At 41.9% G+C, this 17,629-nt stretch overlaps 2 protein-coding genes across 3 annotated transcripts in view; one reads left to right on the top strand and one right to left on the bottom strand.

The window, feature by feature from the left end:
- SKIL (SKI like proto-oncogene) overlaps window positions 1-11,069 on the bottom strand; it is a 43,139-nt gene extending 32,070 nt beyond the window's left edge. The window contains exon 1 of one of the 2 annotated variants that reach the window (XM_069083568.1): window positions 11,002-11,069. The gene's annotated coding sequence lies outside the window, so the exon portion shown is untranslated. Of the gene's footprint in view, window positions 1-48; window positions 186-11,001 lie in introns of those variants that run through there. The other variant, XM_069083565.1, reaches the window with a different exon arrangement.
- PHC3 (polyhomeotic homolog 3) overlaps window positions 1-17,629 on the top strand; it is a 352,648-nt gene that overhangs the window by 112,546 nt on the left and 222,473 nt on the right. The gene's annotated exons all lie outside the window — the stretch shown is intronic.

The raw sequence follows: 17,629 nt of genomic DNA, 5'->3' as shown, positions 1-17,629 counted from the left end.
TCGCGTCCCGGAACAGGGCGCGCTCAGTGGCTCCTCGCCTGAACTGACCTCGGCCCGCGGGCAGCCGGGGAGTCGATCGTCTGGGGGGAAAAAAAGTTGCAGCCCAAGCAAAGCCCCAGCCGCTCTCCCTCCCTGGCCCTGGTCCGGGCCCCTCCCCTCGTGCGATTTAAAACACCCAGAGCATCCACTGCGAGGTTTTTTTTCAGGGTTCTTTTTTTTATTGGTTGACTTTCACATGGGGAGGGGAGCGAAGGAGTGGAGACTGAGCACCCTAGAGCTGGAGGAATGAGAGATGCAGGAGAGGAGCTGCCAACATGGTGCTGGTGTCTGAGCAGCTCGGATGCTAGCGGAGCCCAAGGCCTCGGGGTGGCCCGAGGTCTGACCGGCCCACCGCAGCCCCTTTGCTTGCTTCCTTGGCAGGCAGCTGCGCCGTGCCTCGGTTTCCTTCTATACGGGATAAAAGTACTGCCTGTCCATAAAAAGATGACCCAAACCAGCCCTAGATCCGTGATCCCCCGAGCCTGTCCTGCCTCCCTCGGAGGATCGTGGAAGGCAGGCGAACTTGATAAATTCCTATGTAAATATCAGCTGTGATGACAGTTCTCCCTCCTCAAATTACCTTAGCCACATAGCCACCCTTAGACATTTCTCACCAGATTTGGAGCTGTAGTCAGAAACTCCTTTTTATGTGTTATCTTCCTCTTCAATCCACAAGCATTAATTAAGCGCTTACCGCGTGCCGGGAACTGTGCTTAAACGCTAGGGATCCCCCAAGAGGCCAAACAAAACCCTTAGAATGGAAACCCCTTACGGTCAAGAACCCTTTTTACTTCTGTTTTCACCCCAGAGCTCAGCACAGTGAGTGCCATTTAGTAAGCCTTTAATAAATGCTTGTTGACAATGAATGACTGGTCCTCATTTTAGAGCTGAGAAACTGGGTCCCAGAGAAGCAAAGTGATTTGTCCAGAGTCTCGGATAGTTTAAGTGGAGATTCCAGCCCGGACTCCGGGCCTCCAAATCCAGTTTCTTTGCACTCCTCGGTATTTACCACCCTCTCCTCCAACTCCACCCTGTAGTATGTAAGCTTGCTGAAGGGAGAGACTTTTTCTGGTTCTGTTTTCTGTTTTGTTCATCAGAGCCTGGGAACCTAACCTAGGCAGAGAGGTGGCTAAAACAACATTATTTTTCTAAAAGGTCTCTTTGGAAATAGGAAAGAGGAAAGAATTAAAGGTCATGCAAAGTATATTTGCTAGGTGACCCAGTGATTAGAGCTCTGGACCTCGAATCGGGAAGACCTGAGTTCAAATTCAAATTGCACTTACTAACTGTGTGATCCTGTGCAAGTCACAAAATCTCTCTTTGCTTCTGTTTCCTCATCTGTAAAAGGGGTGGTAATAATAGCACCTCCCTCCCAATATTGTTGTGTGAGGATCTAGTAGGATAATTATGGTGAACCATCGTGTAAATGTTAGCTATTAAATAACCAGGTGGGGCAGTACCAGGAAGTTCAAATCTGGCCTCACATACTTATAAGCTGTGTGACCCTGGGCAAGTCACTTAACCCGTATCTCCTATCTGTAATAATGAGCTGGGGAATGGAATAGTATACTACTCCAGGACTTCTGCCAAGCAAACCCCAAATGGGGTCACAAGAATGAGACTCAAACTGAACTACAGCAAACCTATTTCAAAACTTTTCTCTTGTTTGGGGGGAGGGGAGAAGAGGAGGAGGATGGAGAATCACATTTCAAAAGAATTGCATTCTTACTTTTTAAAAAACCGAAATCACTTTTCAAGATGTTCAGTAGTATTGATGGACCAAGGCGAGATTCATTTAACTCCACCACGGCCTGAAAATCAGGAATTGAAACTGTCCCCACCCAGCACCAAAGCACTCAGTACCCATTAGATTCAGAGTTTTCTTCTGTGTGCTGTTCTGGGAGATGGGGGAGGCAGGGGAGGGAGTGCCCAATTTTCTCTTAGACCCTTATTTTATTGTCATGAGTTCTATCATCTGGTATATTCTTCTAGACCCCTAACATCAGGGCCAGCAGCAGTTCTCCTGGATGGCTGAGACATGACAGGGACAAAAGATTTTTCTCCTCTTTCCTCCCTTTCAGCTCCTCCCCCTCCTCTTTGCTCAGCTCCCACTTCTGTTCCAAAGTTTCACCCCCATCTCCCCCAACTATTGTCCTCCCTGTTACTGAGACTCTCTTTCCCTCAGGGAAGGCTGCTCTCCACCCCCCCCCCCCTTTTTTTGGACTGTCTCCTTTCCCTAGCATGAATAATTCTGTAGCACTTCCCATCTGTTATTACCATAGAGACAAAAGCTCTGCAGAGATAATGATGTTCAGTGTGGAGTCAGTGGGGGAACCAGGAGCATCTGTCTGAAAACATAGATGACCTAACCAAGGGTTGAAGTGAGAAGGGTGGACAGCCATGAGCCTTGGTTAATTGTTTGTACCTGGCCCATGAACCTAGTGGGAAGAAATATAAAGTGAAAACTATAAAGACCCCTCCAACACCCACTCAAGAAAAAGAAAGTTTATTTGAAAACTGCCATTAATAACTAATCATTAGCCATTTTATCAGCCATAAAAATAACTGTTTACAAGCCCAAAGGCCTTGGGCAGAAAAATCTCAATATCAAACTACCACTGCTTATTTCCCCTTCTCATTTCGTTTGTTCCCCCCAAAACACAGGTGTTTCTGATAGAAGCCAACATTCTTTGTTGCAGGAAGTCTTGTTCATTCCCCCCCCACCATGAGAGGGTAAAACTTGTTTATTCACCTCTCTGGGGGTAGGGAGTAAACCAGGAGAGTCTGAATGAGGAGGGAATTGTTTTAACTTATTGGGGGAAAATAGAGTTTTTGCACCATCCAATGAAGCACAGAAAGTGCATGGCAGATTGCATTTTGCCCTTCAGATCCCAAGGTCACTGGCCCCAAACTGCAGTTTGGGACTTCTAAGCAAGTGAGATTTGCTTAAATCGAGTGTGTCCTGGGAAATTCATCTGTGGACAAATTTTTGTAGGCCTCACCCAATATTTGGGAAGTATTTGCAAGACTGATTTTCTAGAAACCCTTAAGAAAAATAAGTCATTGTCTCTTCCAGTCCAGATGTTATAGTGAGAGGGCCCACAAAATAGGAAAGAAAAAGAAAACAGTCACTGCAGGTGGAAAAGAGAATGGTTCATGTCCACAGACAAATACACGTGAGGACAACTTAATTACCAGGGATTATCTATTTAGTGAAGATCCATGGTTTTCTCATCTCTGCTGCTCATTTGGGTCCTATGTGGCCAACAGGAAGATTGAGCACAGAGCTGATGCAGAAAGGCTGTGACTGTGTGGGTCTGCATTCCCAAGCAAAAAATAAGGGACTTTTGAGTTGCCCATCATTTTATCTGCCTCTTTGTAGAGGATAATCCCCAAGAATCATCATAACTCCCCACCTCAAAAGCCTTCAGTGATTCCCTACTGTCTAAAAAAATAGAGATAGCTAGGTGGCATGATGGATAGAGCCCTAGACTTGGAGTTGGGGAACCTTCCATTCAAATTATCCACTTACTCACTGGGTGATATTGAGCAAGTTGTCTCGGTCTCAGTTCCTCTGGAAAATGGGGATAATAATAGCACCTTTCTCTCTAGGACCAAATGAGATAGTATATGTGTAACAAAATCTAGAACATGAGCAGGGAACTTTTAACAATGTCTCCCCATGGGAGAGATGCGGGGGATTTTGCTTCTTGGGTAGTCATGATGCCATAGAATGGAAATACCTTGGAGAGACTAACCCGACTGTAACCAGTTACAGAATGCTGGTGTAAGCTTTCATCTCTCCAAAGTACTTCTGTTAATCAACTGGTTGGGGCAGCCAGGTGGGGCAGTAGAGAGAGCAGTGGACCTGAAATCAGGAAGACATCCTCATGAGTTCAAATTCAGCCTTGGACTTTCTAGTTATGTGACCCTGAGCAAGTCATTTCACCCTGTTGGCCTCCATGTCCTCATCTGTAAAATGAGCTGGAGAAGGAAATGGCAAACCACTCCAGTATCTTTGCCAAGAAAATCCCAAATGGGGTCAAGGAAGACCTGGATACAACTGAACAACAAAATCACCTTTCCCACTGAGCAGGTTCGAAAAGGCCCCGGCAACCAGAGACTCAGCCTTTTGTTATTCAGCCACAACCTCCTTTGGCTGCAGGCTCTCCATCTGACTCCTCTGGTGGTGTCTGGTGAGAAACATAGCTACAAAGGGAAAGAGGCCCTTGGACCTCCTCCTGATCAAGGCTGACATAGGACCCCATGAAAAAAGTCATGTGGCTTCAATGTTTGTTCTTTTCTCTTCTAGATGAAAAGATGGGATGCTCCAAACTTGAGAGTTTCTCAAAAGGTCAGACAGGCCTCCAGGCTTCCTGGTGTCTTAGTGACTCAGGTCGTTCAGCCAACCAGCCCAGCATCAATTACCCAGTGAGCAAGGAATGACCTTTGGGAGTGACTGAGACCCAGCCCACTGATGGCTGAGACAAAGACTCTTCCAACATCAATGCTCCCAGCCAGACGTGTGCTCTTTGGCCCAGTGACACTGGCCTCCTGGTTGTTCCATAAACAAGATACTCCTACTTTCAGCTCTGAGGCATTTTCTCTAGCTGTTCCCTATACCTGGAATGCTCTCCCTCATGCATTCCTGTCCTCGTTGGCTTCTTTTAAGTCTCAACTAAAATCCCACCTTCTTTCCCAATACCTCTTGATTCCGGTGCCTTTTTTTCTATTAAGTATTTATTTATTCTGTATACAGCTTGTTTGATATAGATTTCTTTGCATGATTTCTCTCCCATTAAATTGTGAGTTCCTTAAAAACAGGGACTGTTTTTTGGCCTCTTTTTGTATCCCCAGCACTTGACACAACGTAGGTATGTTTAATAGATGTTTATTGATTGATTTATTTGGACATGAACATGATGATGGGCAGCTAGAAGGCACCCTGGATAGAGTAAGGGGCCAGGAGTCAGGAAGAGCTAAGCTCAAATCTGGCCTCAGACACTAACTTTGTGACCCTGGGCAAGTCACTTTACCCTGTTTGCCTCAGTTTCCTCATCTCTAAAACGAACTGGAGGAGGAAATGGCAAACCATTCTAGTATTTTTGCCAAGAAAACCCCAAATGGGGTCACAAAGAGTCAGCCATGACTGAACAACAACAATGATCCCAATGTAATCTGGAAACTGGGTTACATATGAGCCCATCCTCCCCAGGAATCATCATAGAAAAGGATAAATAATGCCCTGGAGGTGTTGATGGAACATATTTGTATTTTTATTCTTGCTGTGTCTTCAAAGCAAGCATCTTTTTATAAAAGCTAATTGATATTAAATGGCTAAGTGGGATGAGAGCTCTAATCAATGGCACCTAACAAGGACCCAACAGGTGGGGGACCAAGCCAATGGCACTGGAAAAGAGATACCTCTAAACCGCTAAGAGTACTGCTGAAACTCTGAGGGACAAATATAATCATCCTGGCTCTGGAAAGTGAGCCAAAGCATACTCACTACAAATGTTAAATGTTTTACAAACCTTAAAGCACTATATACATATTGTTGTTGTCCCAACAAAACACCCACTTTCCTTCTTCTACAAATATGTTGGTCCCATTCTCCCCTTCTCTACCAGCATTCCACTTAAAATGGCCTCCCTTTCTATTTTTTTTATTAAATTTGTGACTTAATGGCTATAAAGAATGTCCAGTGAGGAAATTCTGCAATTTGCCACGTTAAAGAGATGCCTACAACTCTTGAGAGGTAAATGATTTGCTCAGGGTCACTCAGCCAATATGTGTCAGAATCAGAACGTGAATCCAAGTCTTTCTGACTCTTAAGATAGCTAAGATATAGAGAATAGAGAGACAGCCCCTACTTTTCTCAAAATCCCAGCAATCTTTTAAGGTCTGACTCAAATGTCACCCTCCTCATAAAGTCTTCCATGTCTCCCTTTCATGAGCTAAGTGGGATCTCTCCCCTTCCTTACATCCTTCCCTTTTTCCAACATTCTGGGTGGATCTCTCTTAGAGTACCTTAGTCTTTGCATTATGACATTCAACCTTTTTGTCAATTACTTAGGTGAAGGCACAGATAGAATACATATCATGACCCAAAGATCAAGGGACATAGCAAACATTTTGGATGACAGAATCAAGATCTAAAAAGTAGAGTTAATTAAATCAGAGTATTAGTCTTTGAATTAAGAGAGATCTGGGTTAAATCCTGGCTCAGATAGTGACTAGCTATATGGTCTTGGCTCTTTCCCTGCTATCTACAAACATATCTATATTTCCCCAATCCTTAAAAAACCATAACATAGAACTAGAAACAAAGTAGGACCCACTGATTGACAAATGCCTTCAAAACAAAACAAAAACTTGGTAAATGAATGTAATGGAATGTTACTATACATTAAGAAACTATAGTCCATCAGGGAATGGTTGAACAAGTTGTGGTATATGAATGTAATGGAATACTATTGTGCTATAAGAAATGATGAGCAGGCAGACTTCAGAAAACCCTGGAAAGACTTATGTGAACTGATGCTGAGTGAGATGAGCAGAACCAGGAGAACACTGTACACAGCAACAGCCACATTGTGCGATGATTGACTCTGACAGACTTATCTCTTCTCAGCCATAGAAGGATCTAAGACAACTCCAAAAGACTCACAAGGGAAAATGCTGTCCACATCCAGAGAAAGAACTTTGGAGTCTGAATGCAGATGGAAGCAGACTATTTGCTCTCCTTTTCTTTTGTTGCTTTGTTTCTTCTTTCACGTGGTTCCTCCCATTAATTCTAATTCTTCTTTACATCATGACTAATGTGAAAATATATTTAATATGAATGTATAAGTAGAGCCTATATCAGATTGCATGCTGTCTTGAGGTGGGAGGAGAAGACGGAAGGGGAGAAAAAAATTGTTTTTTGAACGCCCGAAAAGACACTCGGGGTCCTCCATCTTAAGTGTATGGTTGGACCCGGGTTCGAACTCGTGAATAAATGTTTGTCTTCTTTGTCAAAAAAAAAATTGTTTTTTTTGGGGGGGAGGGAGGGCAATTGGGGTTAAGTGATTTGCCCAAGGTCACATGACTAGTAAGTGTTAAGTGTGGGAGGCTGGATTTGAACTCAGGTCCTCCTGACTCCAGGGCCAGTGCTCTATTCACTGGGACACCTAGCCTCCCCAAGGGGAGAAAATTTAAAACTCAATCTTATGGAAGTAAATGTTGAAAACTAAAAATAAATTAATTATAAAAAGAGAAATTATGTATATGAGGTATTCAGAAAAATGTGGGGAGATTTTTATGAACTGATTCAAATGGATGGAGGATGTCTATTGTCAGCATAACAGGGGCACTGACTGATGAAGACCCAGTCAGCTAGGGGGCTCAGTGGCTAGAGCACCGGACCTAGAATCAGGAATACCTGAGTTCAAATTTGGTCTTAGACATTTAGTAGCTGTGTAACCCTTGGCAAGTTATTTAACCTGTTTGCCTCAGTTTCCTCAACTATAAAATGGGGATCATAATATCGTCTACCTTTGCAAGGTTGTTGTGAGGATCAAATGAAAGAATATTTGTAAAGCACTTAGTATAGTGCCTGGCACACAGGAGGTGATCTATACAGGTTTATTCCTTTCCCATTCCCTTGCACAGTTTGAGGAACATGTGCTACTAAACCATGATGGAGTTTATAGAGTCTCTTTCTGGAAATGCATGACCATGTGGAATGGCAAGCCCCAGTGGCCATTTCATAGCACATGTAGGTATTCTGTGATGGTTTCTTGTCTTCTGTTAATTATTTATCAATGGTACTGAGGGAATGACCAGTTCAGAAGATAATGGGGCTCTAATTGCTGAGCTAATTGAATAACATAGGACAGAAACCAACCTTAACAGGCAATTGATGTTGGAGAGAACACACCAGAATGAGAATTTGGGACAATACCATCAGAAAAATACTCCAAACCCCTCAGTATGACCTCAAGAACCTGAGGGGAAGTGTAGTCCCACTCCAAGATCTGATATACCGGTGCAAATTGGGACAAGATTCCCACAATTCTATTTAAGCAACTACCATATTTCAAGAGAGGATATACTAAAGATATCACAGTGTGTATTGTGTGTGTGTGTGTGTGGAGAGAACAGACAAAAAAGATGGACAGATGGACAGTGAGCTAGGCCCAGAACTGGAAAGGAAGGGGAGATTAGCCTGGATTCCTTTCAGAAAATTACAAGGCATTTTCACTCTCCCCTAAGCTTGCCATAATATCAAAGGCCCATCTTTTCAAAACTAACATTGTACAGATGCTGCCAAATGACAGTGAGACCTAGAATACCCCTGCCTCTGATGAACTCAAGGGAGGCACCACAGAAAGAGCAATGCAGAGGTATGTGGTGGGTGTGAGCAGGCTAAAACAGATAACAATGAATTGTGTGACAGCAAAAGATGAGTTTGTCACAAGGCAAGAGCAAGGGATGACAGCTATATGGTCAGCATGCCAATGGAAGAAGGCATCTAGCACATGGGAAACTTTTAGGAGAACACAGATCAGAGTTGCATAGGGTGAGCATACATAAATGGTTTGAGATCTGCAGGTTTAGAGGAAACTCTCACCTTGATGAAATCACAGCTCCACTGAAATATGTGAGATCCAGAATGAGATCAACAGAACCCAAAAAAACCAATATACCCAGTGATTGCCACAATGTAAATAAAAATAGAGCTAAAAAGATGGCATTCAGGTCAGTCTCTTGGTTGCTTTTACTCAGGTGACCAGGAAGTCATGTGAACCGCTAAGCCAACTAAATTCTAAGGACAATACCTTTTTATAGAAAAACTTGCCTAATTTGGCAAGAGGGTTAGTATATTGTTTTTACTACCCCTGTGAGGGTTCTAGCGAATGGAAACTGAAATTGCTTCACTACTAATGGAAAACAAGAAGGGGTTCTACCACGTCGGGATGAGGTATACTTTTACCAGATACATATACAGTAGGGCATTTGTTTGTTTTCAATGAATTCTTTTTTCTTTTGTATAATAGAGGGTTCAAAGCAGGATTATTGTTGTATTAAAAGAAATAATTATGATTAAAAAGAAAATCAACAAAAGCTATTTTTCTAACTCTTCACTTGTGATCTCTTCTCAAAACTACACTTGTAGAAAGAGTTCTCTACACCCCATGGTCTCTGCTTTTTCACCTCCTTCTCACTATTCACCTCCTTGCAATCTGGCTCCCCTTATTCTCCCTATAGTTCTGTTTCAATCTCTTCTGTAAGATAGATATGCCAGAATGCCATAATAAAAAGAGGTCATAAAGCAATTTGCCAATAAATGAGCTTTATGCATCCTTATTAGAATTATGGGGAAGGCAAAGAAAGCCAAACTCATTGGAAGCATTTAACTTGTGAGTTCACTTTCACTTTTCAAAGGATCTCTGGGGTCTCTTCAAAATCTGAGGTTTTGTTAAGAGACTTGCCCAAAGTCAGATCATTACTAAGCATCAGAGATGGGACTTGAACCTGTGCCTTGCTAATTCCTTTTACTACTATTACATGGCTCTCAGTAACAAGTACCCCAAACCCTTCATCACCACTCCCCACTTTACTTAATATCCAACTTCAGAAAACTACATGAAGGTAGTTCCAACTTGCTTATATGCAAAATGGCAAAGGTGTTTCTCTTACAAAACCATCCTTGTTCTCATTTTCCACTGTAGGCTCTTTCTTTTTCTGTGACTCATTTCTATTTTGTCAAAGAAAAAGGAAGAAAAGTTTTCATTTTAAGTTTTTGTCTGAGTTGTACGTGTGTGTGTGTATGTGTGTGTGTGTGTGTGTGTGGCTGATGGCCCAGGATTCCTCAAAGCCTTTGGGTTCACATGGATCAGGTCCAATCCTGGGCACTGACCCAAAAGGGTCACTTTCCTTCTTTGGCTCATTATGAACCCAAGTGGAAATCTTTCTAGAAATATCACCAAATAAGCTTAGCTTATATCCAAGTCTACTCAAATGTGGGTGAAAAGGGTCTCTGGCTCAAATACAAGCATTCAAACTGACAATATGAAAATTGGGCCAAAAATGAAGAAGACACAAAATACTGAAAGCACTCAAATTTATAGGAACTTACAAGCAGACCCAGAAAACCCATACAATACTCATATGGGAAGCAATTCTCTTTGGGGGCTACTGAACCAGCAGTGGCCTTTCCCTACTCTTTCTTTCGCTCTCTCGCTCTCTCTCTCTCTCTCTTTACTCTCCTCTCCTCTCCTCTCCTTTCCTCCTCCTCTTCCTCTTCCTCCTGCTCCTCCTCCAGGCCACACTCCTGACTCTCACTCTACTCCTAGACTACTTCGCACATTGAAAGTACCTTCTGTTAGGAAAGTTGGAAGTTGAAAAAGAAATTTACAATAATTTTCTCTGATAAAAGCTTCCTTTCTCAAATATGTAGGAAATTGAGTCAAATTTATAAAAATAAGAGCCATTTCCCAATTGATAAATGGTCAGAGGGTATGAATAGGCAGTTTTCAGAAGAAGAAATCATATCTTTAAAAAAAAGTTTCTAAATTACTATTGATTAGAGAAATGCAAATTAAAACAACTTTGAGACCACCTTATGCCTATCAGATTGGCTAACATGATAGAAAAGGAAAATAACATATGCTGGATAAGATGTGGAAAAATTGGGACACATCACTGTTGGTGGAGTTGTGGACTGGTCCAACAATTCTGGAGAACAATATGGAATTATGCCCAAAGGCTTATAAAACTATGTATAGGGGCTGCTAGGTGGCACAGTGAATAGAGCACAGGCCCTGGAGTCAGGAGGACCTGAGTTCAAATCTGGCCTCAGACACTTAACACTTACTAGCCATTGGGCATTTACAACATTACTAGACCTTGGGCAAATCACTTAACCCCAATTGCCCTGCCTTCCCCCCTCCAAAAAGAAAAAAAAAATGTACATACCTTTTGACCCAGCAGTACTGCTACTAGGTAGGTCTGTGTCCCAAAGAGATTAAAGAAAAAGGTTAAGGACCTATATGTGCAAAAATATTTATAGCAGCTCTTTTTATGGTGGCAAAGAATTGCAAATTGAGATACCCATCAACCGGGGAGGGGCTGGACAAGTTGTGGCATATAAGTATGATGGAATACTATGGTGCTATAAGGAACGATGACAAAAATGATTAGGGAAGTTCAGTTCAGATGAACTGATAAAAAGTGAAATTGAGCAGAACCAGAAGAACATTGTATACAGAAACAACAACATTGTATGATGATCAACTGTGATTTGGCTACTCTGATAAATATAATGATTGAAGACAATTTCAAACGGTGATCAAAAATACTATTGACCTCCAGAGAAAGAACTGATGAAGTCTGAATGCAAATTGAAGCATAATTTTTTTCTCTTTCTTTACTTTCCTTGTTTTTCTTTTTGCAACATGGTTAATATGGAAATATTTTGCATGATTTCACACTTATAATTGATATTTATTGCTTGCCTTATCAATGGTTAGAGGAGGGGCCAAAAGGGAGGGAGAGAATTCAGAACTCAAAAAAAAAAATTGTTTAATGAATGTTTAAAATAAATAAATAAAAAATTCGTTTTAAAAAGAAAGTACCTTCTGTCCCTTCTGCTTCTCCTTCTGATTGTCTGGTTCCTCCCAAAACTTCCATTTCAAGGAGGAGGCCCTAGATAACCAAGCTTTCATTCCTCTCTCTAGGCTGCCCTCCTGACTCTGTCCAGGACTTTCTTAGCTATTCTTCCTTGGCGATAAATCCAAAGGCAAGTCCTTGAGGTTGGCACTGCCCAAGAAATCTCTCTTGTCTCACCACAAGGCTAGATCCTAGAGTTATGCTGCCTAGGAGATAGAAATTATTGAAATCCTGTGTAAAGGAGATTGTGGTCAATTGTGGGCTGGCAAATATTTGACAAGCTCTCTTGGGGAAGTGGGGGAGAAAGTATTGCACAATATACTTTAAAATTTAATCTGTAAGGAGTGGCTAGGTGGCACGGTGAGTAAAGCGGGCCCCGGAGTCAGGAGGACCCAAGTTTGGCTCTGGCCTCAGACACTAAACACACACACACACACACACACACACACACGCACACAAACTAGCCCTTGGGCAAGTTACTTAACCCCAACTGCCCTCCAAAAATAAAGCAAAAAAAAAATTTAATCTGCATTGTTAATATTGTCTCCAACACTTTCTTAACTCTAGACAATTAACAAAACAATAAATCAAGCCCAGATTATTAGCATTTGTAAATGCTCTCTGAAAAATTAACCAGAGAATCAGGTAGCGTTGGTCCCAGCACCCTTGGTCAGGCTTCAGGAGCATACATGAAACTTAGCCAGGTGCTTCTGGAGGAAATGCATCCATGGCCAGGCTCTTGGTCTGGGAAAATCAAGTCTCCATGTTGGTGAGTCAGTCACTGCTCCTAAGGGGAAAAGATAGGAGAAAAGTGCCTCTTACCCAACACTGGGGGAAAAGAAAGGGAGAAAGGTGCCTCTTACTCAACACTGCACCCTGGGGGAAAAATTCCTGGAAAGGCCAAAAAAGGACTGAAAGGAGCTGAGTAGTTTGTCAGTCTCCTTTATAGGTTGGGCAAGGGGCAAGATACCACTACAATCTCCTAAGCTCCAGCCAGCCAGTCATTTTGGGAGCAGCCCTGGGCTCTGATAGCTAATCAGGTCCCCAGGACCAATGGTCCTTTTAGCAAGGTGTTTAAAATACATGTCCACAGGTCCATACTCTATAGAAGGAGAGATAAGTTTGAACTGATAAGAGAGGAGGAAGTCCCTTGGTCAACCTCACCCCTTACATGTTTTTAAAAGCTGTTCGCTGAAATGGAAATGTTACTCAGTCTTAATTCCAAGAATTTCCAATAACCATCTCCCTGCCCAGCTTTTCTCTTCCCTGTAACTTTCAACTTTGTTCCCTTTCCCCATTTATTCACTGCTCTATAACCCTTTCCTCACTCTACATTGTCTTTTTTTACTTGATTTTTTCCCCCACATAATTTCTGTTGTGGTATTAAGCTGACTAGCCCTGCCTGCAATGTGTTTGTTTTTTCTTGGCAAGGTAATACTCTCTCTTGGTAATCCTTTCTTCAGACATGGCTGCCAAATGGATTATTAAAGAACCTGCTATGTTCCAGGCACCGTGAAAGCATTGGGGATTCAAAGAAAGGCAAATAAAGTCCTATCCTCAAGGAGCTCAACATCTAAGAGAGGAGACAACCTGAAAACATCTATACCAGGTTCTGACTTCCATTTTAATGCCTTAAATGGGACAACAGCAACAAGGATGTTTCACAGTTATATAGTACTTTCTGGTCTCCAAAGCATTTTCTGTGCATTATCTCATACCAATAACATACGTTCGTATAATGCCTTAAGGTTATCAAAGCATTTTCTATATGGATGTTATTTCCTTTGAATTTCACAACAACCCTGAGAGGTGGGAACTAGAGGTATTATCCCTTTTTAAAGTTGAGAAAATGTAGGCTACATTACAAATAAGTCTGGGGCAGGATTTGAACTCACTCCAAGTCCGATGTTGTATTCTCTATGCCAGACTACCCCTCCTGTTACAAAAATTAGATATCAAGGAAATAATTAACTAGTTCTCTCTACCTTCTGTCTATGGGAATGACAGTGAACAGCCCCTTTTGAGTTGATATGATCATGACGATTGAAAGTTAGTTTTAACCTTCATTTCTGTGAAATGGAAAGTGAAAGAGGGAGGGAGGAGGTGAAGCAAAATGAAAGGGCAAGAGATGAGAGGGAAGATAAAAAAGGAGAAAGGTCATGTTAGAGAACCGACTTTACTGAGAAATTTTCTGTTTACCTTCCAACCAGACCTAAAGTTAAAGTTTCCCCAGGCTGGGGCTATCCCCTCCATTCTTACATGTTCCTAGAACTTTCTCTTCAGAGAACTGCCACATTTTCCTTTTCTTTGGAGGTGGGTGCTTTTTTCCCTTCTTTTTTTGACTTTGTCTTCACCCTTCCCTCTCTCTGCCCACCCCCCAGCCCCACCGATGGTCAGTAAGTTTCCTAAGAAAATTAACTTATTTTCTCCAGTTCACATACTTTCCTGCACAATGCCCCCATCAGGCAGGAGATCTGGCCCTGTGATACCACCAACCTAAAGCTGACAGGGATATTGCCTTACTCACACTCTGTACTTTGCAATGGCAGAGTTGTCCCTTTCAGCCAAACAACTAGAAAGGTTTTGTAGACATTCTATCACCCAGCAGCAGGATCAATGCATTCCTAGCAAGGATGAGCTTTCTCCTGTTTTGCTAAAAGAAAAAACTGAGGCCAAGAGAGTTCAGGTTATTCCTGCCAAACAACAAAGGAATCTGGTAGAAATGGAATTAGAAGCCAATGAACCTGACCTCTGTGTCAGGAGAGGTTGTGTTTCTGAGTCCCTTCAGCAAACCAAAAAGTACTGAATGTGTCTCAGACCCCATCTCAAATAAAGCAAGCGATTCAGTTACTGACGAAGCAGGATTCTCCCAGATACCTGTGTAGGCATAAAAGAAAGCGCAGCTTCTGCTCACCTCTCACTCCATTAACTCATTGTAGTGGGGAGGTGACCCTAAATTCCTGCAGGCCCAGGAACAAACAATATACAATTTCAAAGGACAGGCCTGGGTAAAGTTAAGGAAGTTTTATCCAGGGGAGGATTACCAGAAAATAATGATTTCTTGCCACAGTCCTAAAAATCTAGCCAAAGCATTGAAATGAAACTTACATTGACTCCAAGAAAACAGTGGGAGATACAATCTGCCTATCACTTAAAGACTGCACCCACAGATTTCATAACTTGAGTCTAAGAGGCAGCAGGGACTCTGGAGGTGATAGAAACAGAGTAGGGGCTTGGTGCAAATACAAACCACGGTATAGATATCTAGCAAAATGTTGAAAAAAATCTCAGTTGTGTCCACTCTCCCTGATTACCTGACAATGAGCAAGATGCAAGCTGTTTATCTAGATGTTAGCACTTTCCAAGTGTGTTTCCAAGCCCTCTCCACTCTCAAGAAACAACTTTAATATTTGGGCACCTGAATGAAAGCTGAACTGATATGTGTACTTTCTTTTATAAATAAGTGGTATATTAAGACCTCGATGACCTTCTGGCTGTAGCAGATTTATTTGGGTGTGAGCCAGGAGAAATCTGAAACTTTTTTCTTTAAAAACAAAAAGGGTTTTATCCATTAATGGTACAGAACCCATCCATTTAGGCTTCTTTCCAAACCAAGGCTCCCGTCAATTAATTGGAGTCTGTAATTCATCAACACATTTCTTTGATTGGCAGTCCAGGGAAATAGGGACTATTAATGAATTCAGATAGTGTCTGGAGTTTTAGAGGGCAAAATTTTTAAGTCTGAAGGAATGGGCCTCCATGAGAAATGAGTGTGTCTTGGTTACCAAAAGCAGAAGGCTTAAATTTCTCATAAATTTTCTTTACATAGGCAGGGTAGTCTTAACAGAAACCACCTGGGATCATTAAAGCTTCATATAAATGTGAATGATCCTGAAATTACTAGTCTGGAATTCCTTCAGACACTTTGTTGATTTTTAAAATAATGCAGCTTGTCAAATAAAGCTCTATGTAATATTCTCTTCATGCTGCCTAGTCACTCTTTGGGATAAGTTTGTGGCAGATGTTCTACAAATTTTATTAATTTTAAAACAGATAAAATAAATATTCTGTTACACTGGGAAAGAAAGTGAAGAATTATTTGTGAAAAAAAAATTGTTATGTGTAGAACAGGAGAGGACTGGCCTGGGAGTATGAACGAGGGATTCTGCCTGCTTGGGGAGCCAACTTTGTCTGCCCAGGGCTAAAAGCCACCTTCCACCATAATCAGAGCATAGTATTATACTCCATGATAGGGAGAGAGGTAGGGACTGCACCCACGATTTCACTGGTTATGATTTTACTGGTAAAAGGAACTTTCAGGTTGCAAGGCCCTCTACCAATAGCAGTCTGTACTTCCCTGCAATTTGTAATCTTAGAGTTGCTTAGAGCACTTCATGGGATTAAGTACTGTACTCCATATTAAACTGTTCTTTCAAATGACCCACTTTAGGATCCTGCAAACCATATAGCTCATGTTATAATGACTAAATATACATTTATTATTTTTAGTCTTAATTTTTCTTAATGGTTTTTATTTTTATTTTCATATAGCCTCTACTTCTACAAAAATTTTTACATCTTTTTTCCCTAGAAAGCCATCATTAATTTAAAAAGCAGTTCAGTAAAACTTAAGACATCAGCCAAATCTAACCTATATGCAGTGTCTCCTCTACAAAGATGAAAAGGAGGTGCATCAGTTGTCGAAATGGATCCTGGGCTGCAAGGTGGTACAATGGAGAGAATGCCTGACTTGTAGGCAGGAAGACCTGAACTCAAATGCGGCCTCAGACACTTAGTAGCTATGTGAGCCTGGGCAAGACACTTTGCCCTGTTTGCCTCAGTTTCCTCATCTGTAAAATGAGCTGGAGAAGAAAATGACAACCCACTCCAGTATCTTTGCCAAGAAAACCCTAAATGGGGTCATGAATAGTTGGATGGGACTGAAAATGACTGAACAAACAACACAAGTCATTGTGTTAGGTCTTGGGGATAGGCTACAATGCCAAAACAAACTCACTCCCAGCCCTCAAGGAGCATAGGAGAGAAAGATACAACTAATCTGAGGAGGGAGAAAGTACCAAGCACTAAAAGGAACTATAAAGTTTGCTCACTAAGAAATGACATGGTCTGAAAGTCTTGAAAGAAGCTAGTGATTCTGTAATGTAGAGGTGAGAAGGGAATTCATTCCAGGCATGGGGAAAAGCTAGTATTCATTCCAGCATAGGGAAAAAGTGAATACACACAAAGGTGAGGGAGATTGGAGCAAGAAGGCCTGCTTTGTTATAGAATTTTCTTTATATGGACTCTCCTGTCCTTGGCCACAAGGAAAGAACTTCATCTCTGCTCAAGCTAGCATGGTTTTCAAGGCATACCTGTTTTTAGGACTTCCAGCCTACAAGAAATGAAGGCTTGACTCCCCCTCCCTTCTTATTGGCCACTTCAAGGAAAATAGGATCATGGATCAAGAGCTGCAAGGGACCTTGGAAGTCTACAAGTCCATCCTCCTCATTTTACAAATGAGGAAACTGAAGCTTAGAGAAGTTAAGTGACTTGACAGGTTCACATAGCCAAACCTGATTTGAAACCAGGTCCTCTTGATTCAAGATCCAGCACTCTGTCCATGTAACCAGGCCTTGCTAGAGTGGGATTAAGGTTATTAAAGACCTTAGCTTGAAAAGATCAAAGTCATCCACTCATCCAGAGCCATCTCCAGTCGTTCTGATCCATATATGGTCTCTGGACCCAGAGTGCTCCAGAGAAGAAAGTGAGGCTGGTGCATAGCCCTGCCTCACTTAAATCCAATTCACTTGCATGGCCTGGCATCACTTCCCTGATGTCATGGTCCTCTTCGAGAACAAAGGACAAACAGCAATTAGACAACACAGCTTCTTCCTTCCTTCCTTCCTTCCTTCCTTCCTTCCTTCCTTCCTTCCTT

This window comes from Petaurus breviceps, unplaced genomic scaffold, assembly GCF_028583685.1.
Source record: "Petaurus breviceps papuanus isolate PSGF00001 unplaced genomic scaffold, PetGlider_PUasm1.0 173, whole genome shotgun sequence".
Taxonomy (NCBI): Eukaryota; Metazoa; Chordata; class Mammalia; order Diprotodontia; family Petauridae; genus Petaurus; species Petaurus breviceps.
The sequence above is the reverse complement of the archived record's forward strand: the minus strand, read 5'-3'. Positions and strand labels throughout refer to the sequence as shown.